A 15,209-nucleotide genomic window follows, 5' to 3' on the forward strand; every position below is an offset into this window, starting at 1 on the left:
ACCTAGTGTTCACACACCTCTTTTCTTAGAGGTTCTCATATGACTTCACAGTTGATTTATCATTATGTGTACACAACATAGACATTCTAAATCAAAGATACCTATACTTTTTGTTAGCTCTAAGAACTTTTTAGACCTTTTTTAAGCCTTTACCTCTTATATTAAAGGGACAGTAATCAGAAAATACTCCAATCCATTTCTCTATTCATACCTCCTGGCCACATAGTACCTAATGTATAGATCCAAAACAATTCTTTTTGCTGAAGTTTTATCTCTCTGTTACCCCCCTCCTGGGTTTCTCTACATGATCTATAATCTGAAATCTAATTTGACTCAGACTATGCCCAGCTGTCAAAAAATGGTGAGCCACAGGTGCATCTACATCTCCTGTTCTTATGCTACTCTTGTGTTGGTTCAACCTCTAACGCACCTTACGGGTGGTCTCTCCTACATAGCCCCACCCACATGGGCATTTGATTAGATACACAGCATATTCTGTGTTACAGGTGAAATACCCTCTAATCAAATATTTCTTGCCTGTACGTGGGTGGCAAAATGTAGAGCCCCGCACCATATTGTTACAGTTAGTACAATTTAGGCAGGGAAAGCAAACATTGTTCTTTTTGTCAATATACCTCTGCACTTTCATTTTACCAGGTCCTATATCTGCCCTAACAAGGGTATCCTTAAGATTTTTGCCCCTCCTGTATGCAGGCATTGGCGGTACTTGAAATTCCTTCACTTTAGGGTTACATTCACTTAGTACACTCCAGTGCTTTCTTATAATACCTTGTATTTTATCACTAAGGGGAGAAAAATTACTCACAAATACCATTCTATCTGTTTGGTCCTTTTCTTTATATTTTATCACTAAGGGGAGACTTAGTGATTTTCTCCTCCATAGGCCCGAGACCCATATATAGAGTTTACTTTACAATTGGTATTATGGAAGCGTCACAAACATCCGTTGACTCCGTCGTTTGCAAGGAAGCAAAGATTGATTTCAGCTCTCCACATGTATCTCCCTGGGTATAAAGTTCAGCTGGAGCATTTTGTCCAGTAACGATTCGCCCTATGTTTGGCAAGGGAATAAGGGATGCGGTGTGATCCTTCTCACTGTTATCATCGGCTGAGCCAAAACACCCTTTGATAAGTCGATGGAGATTCAAAAAGTGTTCCTCTAAGATCCTCAGCAGTATTTTTTCAGAATCCTGTGTCTCCATGTTTAATCGAGCATAGAGCAGGAACTGCACACTCAAGGCACAGCTAGTTGTGGGGATGGGGTTGAGGCTTCAGTTATAGGGGAAGGCCTCAAAGTGAATAGTCCGGTACTGAGGGTTATGATGCTGCAACACTGACCAAGACCCTATATCCTCAGGCTAGGTCGCCAACACTCCAGCCTCTCCACTCTTTTAGGCAAATTATTACCCAATCTGTGCTGCAGAATTAGTAAATTATGGAGATAGCTTAAGGAGCTGAAGCTCAGTGCGACCAGTAAGATGGCAGCTGCCTGGAAGTCCCCTTTTGCGTATATATTTTAAGGTCTGAATTAAGGAGTAAGATTGGTCTAAAAATTTTAACGCGATCTGGGGTTTTCCCAGGTTTAGGGATAACTACAATATGGGCCTCTAATGCCGACAAGGAAAATGGGGCAGCATAGGATATCTCATTAAAAAGTTTTAATAAGTGCGGAACAAGTAAAGTCTTATGCATCCTATAGTAAGTATTAGTATAGCCGTCTGGCCCAGGGGCTTTGTTGCTAGGGAGATTTTTGATAACTTCAAGAATTTCAGACTGTGTAAAGGATTTGTTCAAAGAGTCTTGTTGGTCAGAGTTGAGATGGGGCAACGTGATGTTGTCTAAATAGTTTTTTATTGAGGCAAGTTTAGACCCACTCTCTAAAGTAGAATCATTAAGGTCAGGCACTAAATTATATAGCTTTTCATAGTATTCTCTAAAAGCATTTGCAATTTGTAACTCTTTACCTCCAGCAGGTCTAAGGGCAAGAACAAATTTCTTGTTCACTTTCCGTTTTAATTTTTGTGCAAAAAGGAAGCTACTTTTATTATCACTTTCAAAATAGTGTTGCTGCAACCTAAGGGCATACTTTGCACTCTACATGGAGCATTTCATTAATATGTGTTTTGCAATCCGTAATGGCCTGGGAGATATTTAGGCCTGTCGGGTTTAATTTGCATAGCGTCTCTAAATTGCTGAGGTCATTAAGTGTGTCATCCATTAGTTTCCTAGATTGTTTATCATGATGCGTTTTAATACTAATCATTTCTCCTCTTACAACCGCTTTGTGGGCCTCCCACGTTATTCTAGTGTCAGGGTTAGTATTAAAGAGGAAGTATTCTCGAAGTGCCTTCTCTATCCAAACCGAATATACCGGGTCAGATAATAGGGTATCATCCAGCTTCTACACATATTGGTGTGGAGGAATATGAGGCCAGTCCAGTGAACAACTGACAATCACGTGGTCTGACCTGGTGTTAGGGCTAAAGGTTATCTGAGTAACTCTAGCAAGATTAGTGACATCCATCATGAAATAATCAATTCTGGAGTGCCTGCAGTATGGACTTGAGAAAAAAGAATATTCTCTAGACTCCTGGTGCAATATCCTCCAAGTGTCATGTAAAGTTAGGTCCTTAAAATTTTGTTTTACTGAGTTAATAACTTTATGAGGGACAGAGGACAGGTTATTGGAATTATCTAGACTTGGGTTCAGAGTAAGAGTTAAGTCCCCGCGCATAATAACTCCCTTAGCTACCTCTAGTGTCACATTAGTGAGATGTCTAAAAAACACATCTTGTTTCAGGTTAGGGGCATAAACATTAATCAGAGTGACGATAGTATTTACCAGTTTACCTATTAATATGAGATATCGCCCTGTACTTTTTAATGAGAGTAAAAGGGATGCCCTTTTTAATTAGGATGGCCACTCCGTTCGTTTTTATTGAATTTGAGGAATAATACCTATCACCAAATTTGTGGGAGAAAGTTTTTGGTTCTCTACAGGACACAAAATGTGTCTCCTGCAGGAATATAACCGCCTTTACAGCGCATAATGCCACAGGTTACTATATTACATTTATTTGGACAGTTCAGACCCTTTGAATTTGCTGTAATAAAATTTAGATATCTAGTGGCGTGCGTCATTGGGATAGGAGGGGGTGAGGGTATCGCTCAGTGGAGTTATAATGCTACCATTGGATCTAGTGTGTGGTGGGAACCTTTGTGGAATGAGTGGGGAACATAGAATCATGAATGTATGATTGGGAGTAGACGATAAGTAAACACATACCCTACTAAAACATTTCTGCATGAATACAATGCTAGACAAGAGATCAGATTGACTATAAACAAAAAATAAAGAACAATAACAATGAAAACAATGAACAATAATTGAGTCATATGTCATGACAACAGGTTGGGGAAATGCTCAGTGCAGACTTCATATCTTGTGTTTGTTTTTAAAGGAAACATGAGGAAGGCAATTATTAATGATGAGCAATTATCAAAACCCATAGTAGATGGACATGAATCTAAAACAGAAGAACAAACATATTATTTAAGTAGAATTACCACTACATAACTTGAATGCCAAAACAGGTGGCCTCGTCTATATAAATGTCATGCAAACAACAGTGATGTTATTTTATATATGATAGTCCACAACTACGAATACAGAGAATTAAAGTCTTAGTCTCATTTGGATGAATATAACCTAAAGTTGGAAAAACAATAAGTGGAAAGATTTCACCCAATCCAATAGGTAGTTAAATTTTCAGATAACTTTGGTCCATCCAGTGCTTCTGGTCTTGCTTGGAAGAGAAGTCTCTGAAGTGAAACCCTTTAGGGAGACATCCGAAATTCGAGGAACATGAAAAGTAATATTCAATGCCTTTGATATTATTTCCAGGTCCTCCGAGGATTTGTAAATATGACTGTCCTTCATGTGAGATATGCAGGCTAAATGGAAAGCCCCATCTATATTTTATGTACCGTTCTTGCAGCACTTTGGTAATGAAGCGGACATCCTTACGTTTCTGTACCATAACAGGACTTAGATCAAGGTATACTTGTAGCCGGTGGTCTAGATAAGTGATACTTTGGGATTTTCTAGCATGCTGCCAAACCCTCTCTTTGTCAGTGAAGCGCAGAAATTTCAAAATAACATCTCTGGGTGAAGAACCTGTGGAAGGCAGAGGTATGAGTGCTCTATGAACTCTGTCCATCTCCATGTCTGGAGCTTGTGGGTCTTGAAGTAGGAATTTGAAGAGGCCTTGTAGATATTGCTGCAAGTCATTAAATGTGACAGTCTCTGGTATGCCCCTGATTCGTAAATTGTCCCCCTGTTATCCAGGTCCTCCACCTTATCTTGTAGTACCTCAATTTGTGAGCTAGTGACGTTAGCATATGGAGATAGATTATCATACATTGTGTTAAAAGAGTCCTGTGAATCTTCAACATATTCCATATGATGTCCTAGTTCTTTTATATCCTTTTTAATGTTAACCAACTAGGATGTGATTAACGTCTTAAGGGCATCAAAGTCTGCTTTAGTGGGAAGGTTAGCGATAACATAATTTATGCTTACCTGATAAATTTATTTCTCTTGTAGTGTATCCAGTCCACGGATCATCCATTACTTATGGGATATTAACTCCTCCCCAACAGGAAGTGCAAGAGGATTCACCCAGCAGAGTTGCTATATAGCTCCTCCCCTAAATGCCATTACCAGTCATTCGACCGAAAACATGCAGAGAAAGGAAAACCATAGGGTACAGTGGTGACTGTAGTTTAATGGAAAAATTACCTGCCTTAAAGTGACAGGGCGGGCCGTGGACTGGATACACTACAAGAGAAATAAATTTATCAGGTAAGCATAAATTATGTTTTCTCTTGTTAAGTGTATCCAGTCCACGGATCATCCATTACTTATGGGATACCAATACCAAAGCTAAAGTACACGGATGACGGGAGGGACAGGCAGGCTCTTTATACGGAAGGAACCACTGCCTGAAGAACCTTTCTCCCAAAAACAGCCTCCGAAGAAGCAAAAGTGTCAAATTTGTAAAATTTGGAAAAAGTATGAAGAGAAGACCAAGTTGCAGCCTTGCAAATCTGTTCAACAGAAGCCTCATTCTTAAAGGCCCAAGTGGAAGCCACAGCTCTAGTAGAATGTGCTGTAATTCTTTCAGGAGGCTGCTGTCCAGCAGTCTCATAGGCTAACCGTATTATGCTACGAAGCCAAAAGGAGAGAGAGGTAGCCGAAGCTTTTTGACCTCTCCTCTGACCAGAATAAACGACAAACAGGGAAGACGTTTGTCGAAAATCCTTAGTTGCCTGTAGATAAAATTTCAGGGCACGGACTACATCTAGATTGTGTTGCAGACGTTCCTTTTTCGAAGAAGGATTAGGACACAAAGATGTAACCACAATCTCTTGATTGATATTCCTGTTAGTGACCACCTTAGGTAGGAACCCAGGTTTAGTACGCAGAACTACCTTGTCTGAATGAAAAATCAGATAAGGAGAATCACAATGTAAGGCAGATAACTCAGAGACTCTTCGAGCCGAGGAAATCGCCATTAAAAACAGAACTTTCCAAGATAACAACTTGATATCAATGGAATGAAGGGGTTCAAACGGAACCCCCTGTAAAACATTAAGAACTAAGTTCAAACTCCATGGTGGAGCAACAGTTTTAAACACAGGCTTGATCCTAGCTAAAGCCTGACAAAAAGCTTGAACGTCCGGAACTTCTGACAGACGTTTGTGTAAAAGAATGGACAGAGCTGAAATCTGTCCCTTTAAGGAACTAGTGGATAAACCCTTTTCTAAACCTTCTTGTAGAAAAGACAATATCCTCGGAATCCTAACCTTACTCCATGAGTAACTCTTGGATTCGCACCAATATAAGTATTTGCGCCATATCTTATGGTAAATCTTTCTGGTAACAGGCTTCCTAGCCTGTATTAAGGTATCAATAACTGACTCAGAAAAACCACGTTTTGATAAAATCAAGCGTTCAATTTCCAAGCAGTCAGCTTCAGAGAAATTAGATTTTGATGTTTGAAGGGACCCTGGATCAGAAGGTCCTGTTTCAGAGGTAGCGACCAAGGTGGACAGGATGACATGTCCACTAGATCTGCATACCAAGTCCTGCGTGGCCATGCAGGCGTTATTAGAATCACTGATGCTCTCTCCTGTTTGATTCTGGCAATCAATCGAGGAAGCATCGGGAAGGGTGGAAACACATAAGCCATCCCGAAGGTCCAAGGTGCTGTCAAAGCATGTATCAGAACCGCTCCCGGATCCCTGGATCTGGACCCGTAACGAGGAAGCTTGGCGTTCTGTCGAGACGCCATGAGATCTATCTCTGGTTTGCCCCAACGTCGAAGTATTTGGGCAAAGACCTCCGGATGAAGTTCCCACTCCCCCGGATGAAAAGTCTGACGACTTAAGAAATCCGCCTCCCAGTTCTCCACTCCCGGGATGTGGATTGCTGACAGGTGGCAAGAGTGAGACTCTGCCCAGCGAATTATCTTTGATACTTCCATCATTGCTAGGGAGCTTCTTGTCCCTCCCTGATGGTTGATGTAAGCTACAGTCGTGATGTTGTCCGACTGAAACCTGATGAACCCCCGAGTTGTTAACTGGGGCCAAGCCAAAAGGGCATTGAGAACTGCTCTCAATTCCAGAATGTTTATTGGTAGGAGACTCTCCTCCTGATTCCATTGTCCCTGAGCCTTCAGAGAATTCCAGACAGCGCCCCAACCTAGTAGGCTGGCGTCTGTTGTTACAATTGTCCAGTCCGGCCTGCTGAATGGCATCCCCCTGGACAGATGTGGCCGAGAAAGCCACCATAGAAGAGAATTTCTGGTCTCTTGATCCAGATTCAGAGTAGGGGACAAGTCTGAGTAATCCCCATTCCACTGACTTAGCATGCACAATTGCAGCGGTCTGAGATGTAGACGTGCAAAGGGTACTATGTCCATTGCTGCTACCATTAAGCCGATCACCTCCATGCATTGAGCTACTGACGGGTGTTGAATGGAATGAAGGACACGGCATGCATTTTGAAGCTTTGTTAACCTGTCTTCTGTCAGGTAAATCTTCATTTCTACAGAATCTATAAGAGTCCCCAAGAAGGGAACTCTTGTGAGTGGAAAGAGAGAACTCTTCTTTTCGTTCACCTTCCATCCATGCGACCTTAGAAATGCCAGTACTAACTCTGTATGAGACTTGGCAGTTTGAAAGCTTGAAGCTTGTATCAGAATGTCGTCTAGGTACGGAGCTACCGCAATTCCTCGCGGTCTTAGTACCGCCAGAAGAGCACCCAGAACCTTTGTGAAGATTCTCGGAGCCGTAGCCAATCCGAATGGAAGAGCTACAAACTGGTAATGCCTGTCTAGAAAGGCAAACCTTAGATACCGGTAATGATCTTTGTGAATCGGTATGTGAAGGTAAGCATCCTTTAAATCCACTGTGGTCATGTACTGACCCTTTTGGATCATGGGTAAAATTGTCCGAATAGTTTCCATTTTGAACGATGGAACTCTTAGGAATTTGTTTAGGATCTTTAAATCCAAGATTGGCCTGAAAGTTCCCTCTTTTTTGGGAACCACAAACAGATTTGAGTAAAACCCTTGTCCTTGTTCCGACCGCGGAACCGGATGGATCACTCCCATTAATAAAAGATCTTGTACGCAGCGTAGAAACGCCTCTTTCTTTATTTGGTTTGTTGACAACCTTGACAGATGAAATCTCCCTCTTGGGGGAGAGAATTTGAAGTCTAGAAGGTATCCCTGAGATATGATCTCTAACGCCCAGGGATCCTGGACATCTCTTGCCCAAGCCTGGGCGAAGAGAGAAAGTCTGCCCCCCACTAGATCCGTTCCCGGATCGGGGGCCCTCGATTCATGCTGTCTTAGGGGCAGCAGCAGGTTTCCTGGCCTGCTTGCCCTTGTTCCAGGACTGGTTAGGTCTCCAGCCTTGTCTGTAGCGAGCAACAGCTCCTTCCTGTTTTGGTGCAGAGGAAGTTGATGCTGCTCCTGCTTTGAAATTACGAAAGGAACGAAAATTAGACTGTCTAGCCTTAGGTTTGGCTCTGTCTTGAGGCAGGGCATGGACTTTACCTCCTGTAATGTCAGCGATAATTTCTTTCAACCCGGGCCCGAATAAGGTCTGCCCTTTGAAAGGTATATTAAGCAATTTAGATTTAGAAGTAACGTCAGCTGACCAGGATTTTAGCCACAGTGCTCTGCGTGCCTGAATGGCGAATCCGGAATTCTTAGCCGTAAGTTTAGTTAAATGTACTACGGCATCTGAAATAAATTAGTTAGCTAACTTAAGGGCTTCAAGCTTGTGTGTAATCTCATCTAATGGAGCTGATTCAAGTGTCTCTTCCAGAGACTCAAACCAAAATGCTGCTGCAGCCGTGACAGGCGCAATGCATGCAAGAGGTTGCAATATAAAACCTTGTTGAACAAACATTTTCTTAAGGTAACCCTCTAACTTTTTATCCATTGGATCTGAAAAGGCACAGCTATCCTCCACCGGGATAGTGGTACGCTTAGCTAAAGTAGAAACTGCTCCCTCCACCTTAGGGACCGTTTTCCATAAGTCCCGTGTGGTGGCGTCTATTGGAAACATCTTTCTAAATATCGGAGGGGGTGAGAACGGCACACCGGGTCTATCCCACTCCTTAGTAACAATTTCAGTAAGTCTCTTAGGTATAGGAAAAACGTCAGTACTCACTGGTACCGCAAAATATTTATCCAACCTACACATTTTCTCTGGTATTGCAACTGTGTTACAATCATTCAGAGCCGCTAACACCTCCCCTAGTAATACACGGAGGTTTTCCAGCTTAAATTTAAAATTTGAAATATCTGAATCCAGTTTGTTTGGATCAGAACCGTCACCCGCAGAATGAAGCTCTCCGTCCTCATGTTCTGCAAATTGTGACGCAGTGTCTGACATGGCCCTAATATTATCAGCGCACTCTGTTCTCACCCCAGAGTGATCACGCTTACCTCTTAGTTCTGGTAATTTAGCCAAAACTTCAGTCATAACAGTAGCCATATCCTGTAATGTGATTTGTAATGGCCGCCCAGATGTACTCGGCGCTACAATATCACGCACCTCCCGAGCGGGAGATGCAGGTACTGACACGTGAGGCGAGTTAGTCGGCATAACTCTCCCCTCGTTGTTTGGTGAAATATGTTCAATTTGTACAGATTGACTTTTATTTAAAGTAGCATCAATACAGTTAGTACATAAATTTCTATTGGGCTCCACTTTGGCTTTAGCACATATAGCACAGATATCTTCCTCTGAATCAGACATGTTTAACACACTAGCAAATAAACTAGCAACTTGGAAATACTTTTCAAGTAATTTACTATAATATGAAAACGTACTGTGCCTATAAGAAGCACAGAAAAAGTTATGACAGTTGAAAATTAATAAACTGAAAAGTTATAGCATCAAATCTTTGTAAAAAAAAAAAATACAGAAATAAACGTTTTTTTATCACAGTCAACTACAATCTCACAGCTCTGCTGTGAGTGATTACCTCCCTCAAAACAAGTTTTGAAGACCCCTGAGTTCTGTAGAGATGAACCGGATCATGCAGGGAAGACAATAAACTTCTGACTGAATTTTTTGATGCGTAGCAAAAGCACCAAAAAAAGGTCCCTCCCCCTCACACATAACAGTGAGAGAGATCAGTAAACTGTCATAAATTAAATAAAACGACTGCCAAGTGGAAAAAAATAGTGCCCAAAACATTTTTTCACCCAGTACCTCAGAAAATTAAACGATTTTACATGCCAGCAAAAAGCGTTTAACATTAATAAATTGAGTGTTATTAAAAAGCCTGTTGCTAGTCCCTGCAAATTAGGCTAAAGTTTTATGCATACAGTATAATTCCAGTGAAGTGCCATTCCCCAGAATACTGAAGTGTAAAATATACATACATGACAGCCTGATACCAGTTGCTGCTACTGCATTTAAGGCTGAGTTTACATTATATCGGTATGGCAGAATTTTCTCATCAATTCCATTGTCAGAAAATAATAAGCTGCTACATACCTCTTTGCAGATTAATCTGCCCGCTGTCCCCTGATCTGAAGTTTACCTCTCCTCAGATGGCCGAGAAACAGCAATATGATCTTAACTACTCCGGCTAAAATCATAGAAAAACTCAGGTAGATTCTTCTTCAAATTCTACCAGAGAAGGAATAACACACTCCGGTGCTATTATAAAATAACAAACTTTTGATTGAAGGTATGAAACTAAGTATAATCACCACAGTCCTCTCACACATCCTATCTATTCGTTGGGTGCAAGAGAATGACTGGTAATGGCAGTTAGGGGAGGAGCTATATAGCAGCTCTGCTGGGTGAATCCTCTTGCACTTCCTGTTGGGGAGGAGTTAATATCCCATAAGTAATGGATGATCCGTGGACTGGATACACTTAACAAGAGAAATTATCTTTAAGCTCATTGACACAGTCCTCAGAAATATTGACTGCTAAGAGTGAGTCCTCTGCAGTGTTCTTTGAGACTTGAGCGTGATCCGTTAGAATCAGGGAAGGAGAGGCTGAACCCTGAAAAAAACTACTCACAGATTTGAGGTTTGATGGTTGGATTTTCTGAGCTTTATCAGGCCTAGTAGACATTCTGGACATGATATTTGTCGGTAAATGGGTCTGACAGCGTGTATTAGCAAGTTTGATCTGGAGCATAGAGACCGTGTTTATACCACTTGATTGTTTTTTAAAGTTGTTTGCAGATATCTCAGGCAGTAGGGCCTAGCATGGCTTGTAACTTGTGCCTTGCGATTACATGTCCATCATGGCGTTAGGTGTCCATTAATACATTAGAGCAAATCACTCCAGTACTATAGTCAGGCACCAGTTGGTATGTTATTGCGCTATATTAAGCAGGGCATAAGACCAGTATGTAAAAAATGTGGTCTAGAAGAACCGTTATGGTCATATTTATAGGGCTTATAAGAATGCTGCGGCCTGTATTATAAGGCCTTTGTGTCGCACTTTTTAGCCTGTTTGCCTATCGCAGATAGGCAGTGTATATAGATGTACAATAATTAGAGGTGTCTCTCTTTGATATATTTGCAGTGATCACAGCAGGTATCTTAACTCAATCTAACCTTGGGGAATTTTTATAGTTATAGGTATAAGGCATATGAAGTTGCAGAAGCTTGATTTAACAGGCCAATATGGAGCATATCTACTTCGTCTGCATGGTAAGATTACGGAGCGCAAATAGTTTCGTTATAAATAGAGGGGACACCCAATAGTAAATTCGTAGTGTTCTCAGCAAGTTTCATACCTAATTCTCCATTGTGTCAGCGAGTAGAAGCGTCCGGTAAAGGTAGTAAAGGAGCTCCGGGTTGTTTTCAGCCAAGATGGCTTCATAGAACACAACTAAGCAGGCAAACGGCTGTAACGTGCCGTATCGGTGTCCGTGATGAAGCTATCACAATCCTGAGATACTAAGGAGTATAACTTGTCAGTTTGGATCAAATAAAGCGACTTCCATCCTACAATCTATGCTTAGAAGTCACGCACTAGCACCGAGCATCAAACTCCAGCGGCCATTCACCAGCACGGCCAGACTCCGCCCCCCGAAAGTGCCCCTGTTTTTAATAGTATTTTTAAAAACAGGGCTTTCATTCGTGAAAGCTGACATTCACTTTAAGAATGAATGAAAATCATATTAAAATTGTGATTTACGATTTCCCTTTGGATGGAGACCCATACGAGTGAAGCGCTAACTGTTACGTGCGAGCGATAATGGGTTTATTGCAGGTGTTTGCAACTCTCTCTTAGTTTAACGTATAGCTGAGTAGAGAATAGGAAACATATAGGTAGGAAAGACAAAGCAAAGCAAGGTCTGTAGAGGTGTCATTAGAACTGTCGCCCAAAAATTGAAACAGTGGGATTTGTAGACCATCAACATTCTGAAATAAAATCATTTATCAGGTAAGAATACATTTTGTTTTCTTTCGTAAAATGATGATGGTCCAGAGTCCTCCATAACATATGGGATTAATACCCAATTTGATGGTCTATGGTCTATGTTATAGAAAGGGTGAGACAATTTTTCTGGCAGTTCCTATTTAGCCGACAGCTGTGGCTTAAGGACTTTCCTGTCAAAAGCTGCTTGCAAAGAAGCAAAAACATCAAGTGATAAAATTTGGAAAAAGTTAGCAGAAAAGACCATGCTGCAGCTTTGCAAATCTGCTCCAAAGATGCATCATTTTTAAAAGCCCATGATGCTGCAACTGCTTTTGTATATTTCCCCGCCACTAAGTAAGCCTTGTGAATTACTTGTTTGAGCCAAGAGGCCAAAGCTATATTAGTAGCTTTCTGCTCCTTACGAGTCCCAGAGTAGTGAACAAACAAACTAGAAGTTTGTGTGAAATTTTAGTATCTTGGAGATAGAATTTCAAAGCTCTGACTACATCAAGATTATGTAAGAGTCAGTCACTCCTTAGAGTTAGCACGATCTGAACACAGTGAAGGAACAACAATTTCTTGATTGATAGTTTCCTTAGAAACTACCTTAGGAAGAAAATCATATTTAGTATGAAGTACAGCCTTATCCTTGTAAATAAGTAGAGATGTAGAATCAGAAGACAAGGTTGACAACTAGAAACTCTCCTTGCTGAAGAGATTGCTAATAGGAAAAGTAGTTTCCAAGATAACAGTAGATATTAATGGAATTCATTGGTTCAAAAAGAGGACCATGTAATACAGAGAGAACTAGATTCAAATTCCAGGGTGGAGAAATAGGTTTCACAACTGGCCTAATTCTAACGCCTGGACAAAAGTCTGAACCTCAGAAAGTTTTGCCAACTTCCTTTGAAAAAAAAAGGTAAAGCAGAAATGTTACCTTTTAAGAAATTAGCGGTCAAGGCTATCCTGTAAAAACGGAAGGATTCAAGAATTAAATGAATACCAATAAAACCCTCTCAATATATGCCTTCCAAATCTTGTGATAAACCTTTTGTGTCACAGGATTTCTGGCCTGCATCAAAGTTTCAATGACCAAATCTGAGAAACCACTATTGGGCCGATTTATCAAGGCGTCAATCTCAACGCATTCGCGATGGGCTATACGCTTGCCATACATCGCTGGAGCACATCTACCTCAATGACCAAATCTGAGAAACCACTATTGGGCCGATTTATCAAGGCGTCAATCTCAACGCATTCGCGATGGGCTATACGCTTGCCATACATCGCTGGAGCACATCTACATTCAACGGCCTTATTTATCAACAAGTCTGTCAAAAACACGTGCGTCAAGTCCGGCGCGATTAGTCATCAATGTCACAGATATCCTTATGTATCAAATAATCTACCCTGAATATCCATCAAATGAAGACAGTTTTTTTTTTCTTCCAACTTTATTTATATCATTTCATTACTGTCCATGAACAAGCACATTTTTCTAAAGCTAATCTTTCATTTTTCTTCTGTTAATGTCCAAGAAATAGCTAGATTTATACCTGTACAAACATTAATATCTTATAGAAAGTTATTTTTCTATTTATTTTTTATACAAAAAATCTGATATATGATATTTTCACATACATTAATGTGTATTTGTATTTCTAGAAATCATGATATGCTTATCTCATGTTTTTTTCTTTTTTTAAAATAATTATGGCTGCAACTAACGATTATTTTCATAATCGATTAATCGGCCGATTTTTTTCGATTAATATAAAAAAAAATCCTATATTTAAAATAAAATCCACATACTGAGTGTTACAAAAATAAACTTCAGACTAAAACTTTACATTAATACAACTGTTTTGTCCATTTTTTTAACTAGCAACAGAACAAATTTTTACAATAAAAAATAAAAACACAAACTGTTGCAAAAGAGGTAGAACTAGAAAGAGGTAAACAATCGCTATTTATTACATTCTGTTATTCACTCTTTCAGAAGCTTTGAATTCAAATGCAAAAATCTCAACATGACCATATGCTTCTGTCCTGCAGATCAGAAGGCGCTCAGATGGTGTTGAGGTGCCTGAGATGATATAAGTAGTTTTTTTGTTGTTGTCAATTTCACCAAGGTAAGGGGCCTCTTAACAAAGTAAGCCTGAACTTCATTCTAACATAAAAATATCTTGAATATCTATATGCAGTGGTAAATAACCAGCTATAAGGTTAGAGAAAAAATATCTAGTCCGCTCTTAAAATAACAGATATATACTTAGAGGTTGAATTTGGTATATATTACAATTAATTAAAAAATATAAAAAAAACAAGAAAAGTCAAAAGCGCTAAGGACTATATATCAATAACAGAACAAAGCCTTACACATTTATCTATATAGTACATATAATCAGCAATAGCAAGCAATTCACTAATAATTGTGCACATTAATTCAAATAACAAATCCCATCAATCTAAGGCTAAGTGTAAATAACAAGCTCAGCACTATATCATGCCCCAAATCACTTGATTTAATATAAACTATACAAATGATGACTCATATTATTTATAAGTTACACATAGCCAGGAGTAGTTGTAAACGTATACTGTCCTGAAAAAGTGAAAAGTAAAATGTCTGTAGATGTCCTTTGGGCTAAGGGCATAACCATAAAACACAATACCATGTGCAGGAGCTCATGGGAGTGAAGCAGCTGGTGCACAGACCAACTAATTGCAAACCAACTAATGGATTATGAAATTCGTTGACAACTATTTTCATAATCGATTATTATCAATTATATTGATTAGTTGTTGCAGCTCTAAAAATGATTATTATTGCTAGAATTTGTTCATATATCTTTGCACATACTTGTATATATATATATATATATATATATATATATATATATATATATGTGTGTGTGTGTGTGTTATGCCAAAAATATTTTGCAAACATATTTACATGTCCCTAATTTCTTTTTTTTGTTCTAAACAATGTTGTCTTTCATATCTCTGTGTTTATTTATACCACTATATGTATATATTGTAAATATATTATTATTCCGAGCAAGAATAATTGTGAATATAACATGCAATCAGGGTATCATATGTATTTATTTGCAAACGAGCTGGGACAGTTTTCTTTCTGCACCTGTGTATCACTTCTTGCTTGAAGTCTAGTTTTAAACACCACTCCTACACAGGTGTTAAAAAAT

This window comes from Bombina bombina, chromosome 12 (assembly GCF_027579735.1).
Source record: "Bombina bombina isolate aBomBom1 chromosome 12, aBomBom1.pri, whole genome shotgun sequence".
NCBI lineage: Eukaryota > Metazoa > Chordata > Amphibia > Anura > Bombinatoridae > Bombina > Bombina bombina.